The sequence below is a fragment of the Anguilla rostrata genome, chromosome 11, assembly GCF_018555375.3.
Source record: "Anguilla rostrata isolate EN2019 chromosome 11, ASM1855537v3, whole genome shotgun sequence".
Taxonomy (NCBI): Eukaryota; Metazoa; Chordata; class Actinopteri; order Anguilliformes; family Anguillidae; genus Anguilla; species Anguilla rostrata.
This window is the reverse complement of record NC_057943.1, coordinates 17,258,408-17,266,174: the sequence shown is the minus strand read 5'-3', so window position 1 is coordinate 17,266,174 and position 7,767 is coordinate 17,258,408. Positions and strand designations below refer to the sequence as shown.

At 39.8% G+C, this 7,767-nt stretch overlaps 1 protein-coding gene across 3 annotated transcripts in view; it reads left to right on the top strand.

Moving 5' to 3' along the window:
* The first annotated feature begins 1,021 nt into the window (after nt 1-1,021).
* The window catches only part of tmcc1a (transmembrane and coiled-coil domain family 1a), a 65,580-nt gene continuing 58,834 nt past the window's right edge, over nt 1,022-7,767 (top strand). For 2 of the 3 annotated variants that reach the window (XM_064298364.1, XM_064298363.1), the window contains exons 1-2: nt 1,022-1,132; nt 2,625-2,844. The gene's annotated coding sequence lies outside the window, so the exon portion shown is untranslated. The remainder of the gene's footprint in view (nt 1,133-2,624; nt 2,845-7,767) is intronic. The other variant, XM_064298361.1, reaches the window with a different exon arrangement.

Here is a 7,767-nt window from a genome sequence, read left to right as displayed (position 1 = left end):
AAAATGTGTTTCACAGCACTGTATGTGTATTTCCCCCTAATATGAATTTGCATACAGTATTTATCATCAAAAATAAAATAATTCTGTCAGATCTAGTAATATAGAATATTACTATAGAATATAGTATAGAATATTTGATTAGGAAGTATAAAAAATAAAAATAAAATGTTCAGAAAGAAATAAGATGGAACCTGTCAACGGTATTTGTGAAAACCAAGAACTGGAATTAGTTTGATTGCAGATGAGTCATTACTGCCTATGCACTGACTGAGCAACAGAGTAAAACAAGGACGTAGTGCATTAATTTCATGCTACAACACCAAATTAGGGCCAGGCTAATCAATAACTCCCTGATTCAACAATGTGTTATTATGTTCGTACATGCATTGCCGGCGCATGATGTGTGCTGAATTACTCACATACTGGTCATTATTTGCTATCATCTTGTTGGTGGTACAATTTCCCCTCCTAGGATCACACAACTGTTTCTACCTGCAGTAACAGTATCAAAATTCATCACATTTGTGCAACAGACCTGATGCTACTTCATGTGTAATTCTGTCCCCTAAATCGTGTACTGCCCATTCCCAGACCGGGTATATCTGTGTTTCCTCTTGGATGCACACGTGCTACTGAGGTTTAGAATTAATTGTACTCCGAGCAATGCATCTCGTAAATTATCAGAGCTAGACTTACTGTATGTATGCGTTTGGTAATTATAGCTAAGGTATGATAATTTTGATAATATTCCTGTGATATTTAGTTGATCCATTAGCAGATGATCTTCTCAGTTGGTGTTACTGACGGGACACTGTGCCCCCATTTTCTCTGTGAGTACATGCGCCAGACACGACGTGAATCAAATCAATGTGAAATATGTATTGCTGAACGCTCCATCGCTCAAAGACGCTTCGAGACATAATTTAGGAACTACATAAATAGCCCCTGTTATTACGCCGCGCTCCCCTTGCCACCAAACAAATGGTTTGTCCCTGTCGGTCCCTGCCAATGCACTCATAGTGCATGCACTACTAGGGTGACGTCTTGCGTGAAATACACGCTCTTACGTCACGGTGGGAGTACTCAATCAGGAGAAATGAACGTACATCAGCACAATCCTCTCAGCGCTCCCGTAAGTGTCAAATTCAAAAAAATCTTTCACGTTTAAATGATCGACTATTATTGAATTGGGCCAGTTATGTGATACCACTGTGTAGTTTATGTTCGAATAAAGGAAACTACATATTATGAAAAGCGTTATGCCCGCATAACCTGTCTCATAAGTGTTGGTTTAGCTACATGTAGCTAGCTAGCTACAAATGACACTCCGACCATGGCTTGAGGCAGTGCCAATGTAGCTAGTCAACCTGTCTGTCTCAGGAGTGCTTGCTATTTATTAGGCCAATTATTGTGGTAAAACAAACTGTTACTGGTGTAACAATTAGCCACTTTGTCAGTTATATATCTATGAAAGCACGTCGTTCAAAGTGGGAACTTTTTCTTGAGCTGTCTAGATGTTCTGTTTATGTTGTGGCATCGGTTAGTTAGTTAGCTAGGTAGCTAACGCTCTCTGTCACGAATCGCCGCATTCGTTCCGATGCAACTGGCAGCCTGCTTCCATTGGGACTGTGTGGGGTTGCCGGTAGCGTGCTGTCATTTTTACTTTTGTGTAAAATAAACTCGGATAGCCGGAATTTGCTATCTAGATGACTGCTTAATTCGGTAGATTTAGCTACTCCCCATTATGACAGTGACTATCTTGTTTTTAGACATCACAGATTATCTTTCTGTGATAACATGTTTTTTGGATTGACGGTTATTTTCTTCGTAAACCGAAACGTTAGCATGCTAGGGCTAGCTAGCTAATCGACTGTGTCCATTGGAATTTTGATGCCATCGCTACCGTCCTGTGACTTGTTTAGCAGAGTTTTAACCAGATGTTATTGAACGTGAGGTGGTTAGCAAGTCGGCAAAATGCAACAACTGTCAAGAGTGTTTTAAATGAAAATGGAATCCGCTGATTTTTATTTTGACCGATTAACTAATACCGGCTAACGTTAACAAATAATTCGAAGTCTTCCAGTAACGTTATATGATATGTAAAATAGCTAACACCTAGCTAGCTATTTAAAGTTAGCTAACTAACTAGCCAATCAGGTGTACTAACGTCCTTCTTAACACATGGATTAAAAAACGTGCATGGAAGCAAACTGTGTACACTGAACGATTGGCAGCTAGATCTAGCTAAACGATGTTGTTTGCTTATACCTTTAGCCTAGCACTGACAAATCACACTCCATTAACTAATTTAGCTAGACTAGCTAAATGACCAAATTACCAACCCGAAACAGCCGAAAAGTTAATGACTGGTAGTAGGATACTGTAACGATAATGTAATATTACGTTGGTATGTCTCCCAGAATAGCAAGGTATTGTAGCTAGCTAACATATCTTTGCACAACACCAGCAAGGTAAACGTTAGCAGTTATCTGGCTATCTAGGTAATGATGCTCTTATAGCCAAATAGACTAACGTTATGTGAAAAAATTCTAAAAATTCTATTCTAAATTCTAAAACTACCTTTTAGGTTTTACTTAATATATTCTCTACCCTTTGAATTGCAGAATGTTTTATTTCTTTAATTCCGGGGGGAAGAGTGGAAATACCGAAGTAATCGCTGAAATCGGACAACTGTTCTGGCGACAAGTTTTTTTGAGGATTATTGCTGAAATTTTATTCCATTTGCAAAATTGGAAGACTTGCTGTGGGATTAAATGCAGAATTTTTTTCTATTCCCTCTATACAAAGAAGAAAGGAAGTCGACTCTAATGGTTGGGATTGAAGGTATGTATCAAAGGCAGCTTCTGTGTTTTGAACTTGTACGCTGTTGTTGATTGGCCATGCTCCCATATTTTGGCCTTTATGCATCAAAATGACAGCGGCACTCAGGGGTGCCGCGTAAACAAGGCCGTTATGATTTCTAGGCGGATGACCCACTTCAGCGTAAGGATGCGCGAATGTAGTGCCCTGAAGCTGCAGCAAGAAATAGCCATTCATATTTCTCTCCGTGGGTCAGGCCACACTGATGACGCTATTCCTACTGCTCTGGTCGTTGAACCATTGCTGCATTCTCTAATTGACTTGATATGAGCTCATATTAACGCAACAGTGCCTAGTGCTGTCCTATTTTGTACCAATAGTTGGATGATTATGGCTTTGCGAACCACTGTTACCGTGCCAGTAAGCATATATCTGCAGTGACATAATTATAGTCAATTAATCATTTGTACTTAATGCAATAGGCTGCTGAATTTAATTTGCATTGAAAGAAAATATGTTGCACACATTGACAGGGTGACACATATTACTAAGCTACAGATACTGAATTGCTGGTATAATCACCTTTGATGGGATCTGGTGCAAAGTTGTTGTCATTTTAGAATTGCTCATTCATTTAGACAAATGTGCCTTTACCATCTTTGAAAAGCATCTGATCAGTGCGAATAATGTTGATACCATTTAAAATAGTATCTGAGATGTCAGATATAAAATAGTCCATTATCCATCCTCCGTTAGTCCATTATACTAGACTATTTAGTCCAGAAACCATAGTTCTTTATCAGTAATTTTTCTTTATTCAGAAATAGAAAAATAAATGTCATTGAGTAAATGCAGCATTAGCAAAATGCTTTGCTTTGTAAAAAAAAAAAAAAAAAAAATTGTGTTAAATTTACACTTACAAGATGCTATTTCTTGTAAAAAATTGTTGTCACGGTTGTCAGCATAATCATTGTTTAAGAGGATTTCTGTTCTTAAAAATTCAAATAGAAATTCCTTAGCCTGCCACAGATACGGGTGTTATTTTATCCTATTGCTGCTTACGTGCAGGTAACTCAGCCTTTCTGGAATATTCATACTGCTGAAATTGTGTCTATTTCTAATATTGACCTTTTGAGCCGCAGGAGGTTACCGCACAAATTCTACCCTATTGGAAGACCAGGCTCCTATTTCTTGAGTATCATTTGCTCTTAGCTCTGTTTTACATGCTTTCAAGTGCAGCTTTCATGTCATGAAAAGCAGTCTTCATAAAGCTGCATATTGGCTTTCCTCCCAGATGATAGTACATGTTCAACAAATGCTTTTAAGTGTGATATGTTTTGTTCTTCGCTGGGAAATGTGCCGTCTCGGGCAGTGGTCCTGACTTGCCGATTCACTGTGGTAACTGTTGAGAACAAGCCAGAAGGTGTCTGGTTGTCTTTGAGTTTAATCCAGTGCATGGACATTATTCACATAAGTGATGAGAGAGGGTGTTTCTGATTGAGGCGCACTGATATTACATTGTAATGGGGTTGCTGGGTCTTTTGGACCTTACCTGCTGGCCTTATTGGGTGGCCTGGAGTGCTGGGTCTTTTGGACCTTACCTGCTGGCCTTATTGGGTGGCCTGGAAAGTCCCTCTGTTAATCTCTGTGGGTTGTCTAATTGTGTGCCTGGTTTTAAGGATTGTCATAATGTGGTCAGATTTTATTACTTTGTTTATGCGTGCGACCCACTGGGATTTAAACTTGCATTACATTCCCCATATTTGGTACTGGGTTAGCATAATCACATGATTGATTGTACAACTGGTAGTTATTTGTGATGCTCATAAAGACAGTTGATATTCCTGATGCATGGGGAGGGAGGGAAGTAAACATGGATGGAGTGTAAAACAAAAAAAGTCTGAGCAACTGATTGTGCCAGTATTTGCCTTGCTCACTTCACACGGACAGATTCAGTGAATTCTGTAGTTTGCAGTTTGTCTGTACACACATAAAACAACAATAGATAGATATTTACAAAAAGATGTGAAAAATCAACTGTGGTCTTATTGTATGGGGACTGACAACTAGGAGGAGGAGTCAAGCTATAAGCAGTGGATCGATATCATCCAAGATTTGACTGATGCATTTCTGAGTGCAGGCGTTCCAGTAGAAAAGTAATAACGGCATTTATGTGCATTCTCAATAAGCATGTAATCAATGGAAAGGCGGTCTCCTCTGCAAAACTGCTTGGCCGGAAGTGCATGCTACAGGCTGCTGATAAATAAAATATAAAGAAACCTGTCAAGTCAGCAGACAGCATGTCTGGTCATGGACAAGTCAACAGGCGATTATGGCACAGACGTTTATATTTGGCACGATTGATTTGTTTTTATTATTTGTTTGTTGACAAGCTACTGGGAGTCGTTAAGAAGGTTTTTAAGCGAAGTAAAAAGTTGCCCTACACAGCACTTCTAAGGAGTGCTATAATGGGGCATGGTTCAGATGGGGCATTCAGCTTTGATGTGTCTTGCCATTCCCAGTACCTTAAATTCTGTTTTGGGTGGACATTTGCCCAAATACCACTGTTCAAGCTTATCTCCGGGAGTTGTTGTGTGATGGGGTTTAGGGACACAGTTTGTATTAATTCTGAAACCTGGCAATGGCCTCATTGAAATGATCCACTGGTTTCAGAGTAAAGAAATGCATGAAACAAATAGCGTAATAAGATTGAAGATATTATTACTGAACATGAATACCAAAAATAGGCAATAGTAGATGCACACGATGGTCAGAACAGTAAATAATCAATGCGGGAAAACAATTAGAGAAGTGACAGAGCAACTGGCCACATATCACAACCCTGAAGCACTTCAAATCAAACCACGTTTCTCTAAGCCAGTGCCAACATTTCTAGGGGCTTTTAGGGCTTTTAGGGCTTTTGACGGCAAAGTCTGTGCCCTTGACTAGACAAAACTCCCTCTGGACTTGATTCCTGGATTTGATGGGAGCTTGTTCTTCAGGGCATGTCAATTACAAGTCATTTGCACAAGAAAACAGAACTGCAAAGACAATGGGGAGATTCAGGGATAGAGGTGAGAAAATTTTCCCAAATATAGCATAGGCAGCAAAAAGACAAAAAAAAACAATAAAACATTCAGCTAACTTTGTCAATTAAAAAATATGTGTTTCTTCATTTATCTGATATATATCACTTGAAATATATCAACATATATTTGCATTACTTGAGTGCTTGTGATATTTATACTTACTTTCTATAACATTTTAACAGAAGACCAATATTATTGTATATTGATAAATTATCATCGCATTTTGGATATCAGGGTCCATGCTATGTGTTCTGGACTGTGTCTTCATCGCTGGATTTGCTCCAGCATCCTCACAAGCAGGGCTTTCACTGCTGAACGCTGAGCTGGGGAGAACTATAACTCTGAACTGTGGCCCAAAAAGCTGCCTGTGTTCTCACTCCTGCCCGCTGCCAGGGCAAGCCTGCAAGAAAAAATAGTTATGACTTTTAGGCTATGTTATTAGAGTAAGCTGTACTGGTAGAGAAAGCAGAATATGTACATATGTGTTTGTGGGTTGTGGGTTAGTGTGTGTTTGGTGTATTAGTGTTTATAGATACAGTAATATATATCTAGTCTGTATTCCGTTAAATATAGTTCATATAATACAATATGTCTAATTTTTATTTTTATTGAGATTAGATTAATGGGCTAGGTGCAATTGCCATTTATCTGTCCTTGGATTTATGTGCTCATAGCTTGATATAATGGTCAAAAAGCCATTTGCCAGAAGATTCTCTGTAACCTTTTGCTTAGTACAGGCCATCCTCCCATTTGGCTCCCACTGCCAGTGTTTAAACTCTCTGATTGCTGAGCAAAGCGATTCTGCCTTTGGGGCTGAGCAGCTGTGTTTTCTGGTAAGCTGGCATTCACTTAGTTTTGTCAGAAACAGCAGAAACGCTCATTCACTGACTGTGAAAGTGGAAACTCTTTAATGCGGGTAGGTGGGCCAGGCAGTATTGACATTGGTCGTCTGCCATATTCTTAGAAATAGATATCTCTCTCTCTCAATTGATTGTCTGTGCTTGGCTAGGGGAACAGTTTCTCTGTTTTTGACCCTTGTTCCTGTTTGCTAGCAAAAGCTTTCATACTGACACACCATGAGTTTTATGTTTGTCCAGGACGATGTTCCACAGCCCTGAATCATAATTACGGTTCTGTGTGGTTCTAGTTCAAATGCTTGACAAGCTCAATGATGCACCTTCCTGTGCTGACAGGCTCTTTTGTCTTTGTTATTTTAGTTGGTTGTTTTGTTTATTGTTGTTGCCTCTAACCCATGAGGGAGAAGGGTGAAGGTGTTTTATTTATTTAATTTCGTACTTGTGTGTGCGTTCTCACTCTCCATGCCGTCACTGACAGTCCACTCCCGGAACTGCCGCATCTCCCACCCAGGGGTGTCACATTGGCGTGCAACGTAAAAGGTGCCGAAACCTGGGAAGGAGCAGTCTCGGCGTAAGCTGAATTAGCCTTAGGCTGAATTCTGGTGAAGGAGGTGTGTAGCATTCGTTCTGGCAATGAACCAGATTGGTCTTGGCGACGTCAACTAGTCAGCCCAGGTGCTTAAAGGCGTGCTTCTCTCCACGGTTCGGGGCCGAGACTGAGAGCACACACAGAGAGAGCGTTTATTTTGGAGGTTTTGTGAGAGCACACACAGAGAGAGCGTTTATTTTGGAGGTTTTGTTTGTCTGCCCCCAAACGAAAGTAAACCCGCTGCTGAAAAGCTGCCACTCAGTTTTGCTTTATTTTTTCTTTGATATTTTAGTTTAAAAAAAAATGTATTTATTGGTTTTGCCTGGAACCCATGAGGGGTAAGGGTGAAGAAGTTTGATTTATTTTATTATATGTTAGTGTGGGTGCACCCTCTCTCTCCTTGCGGCAACCA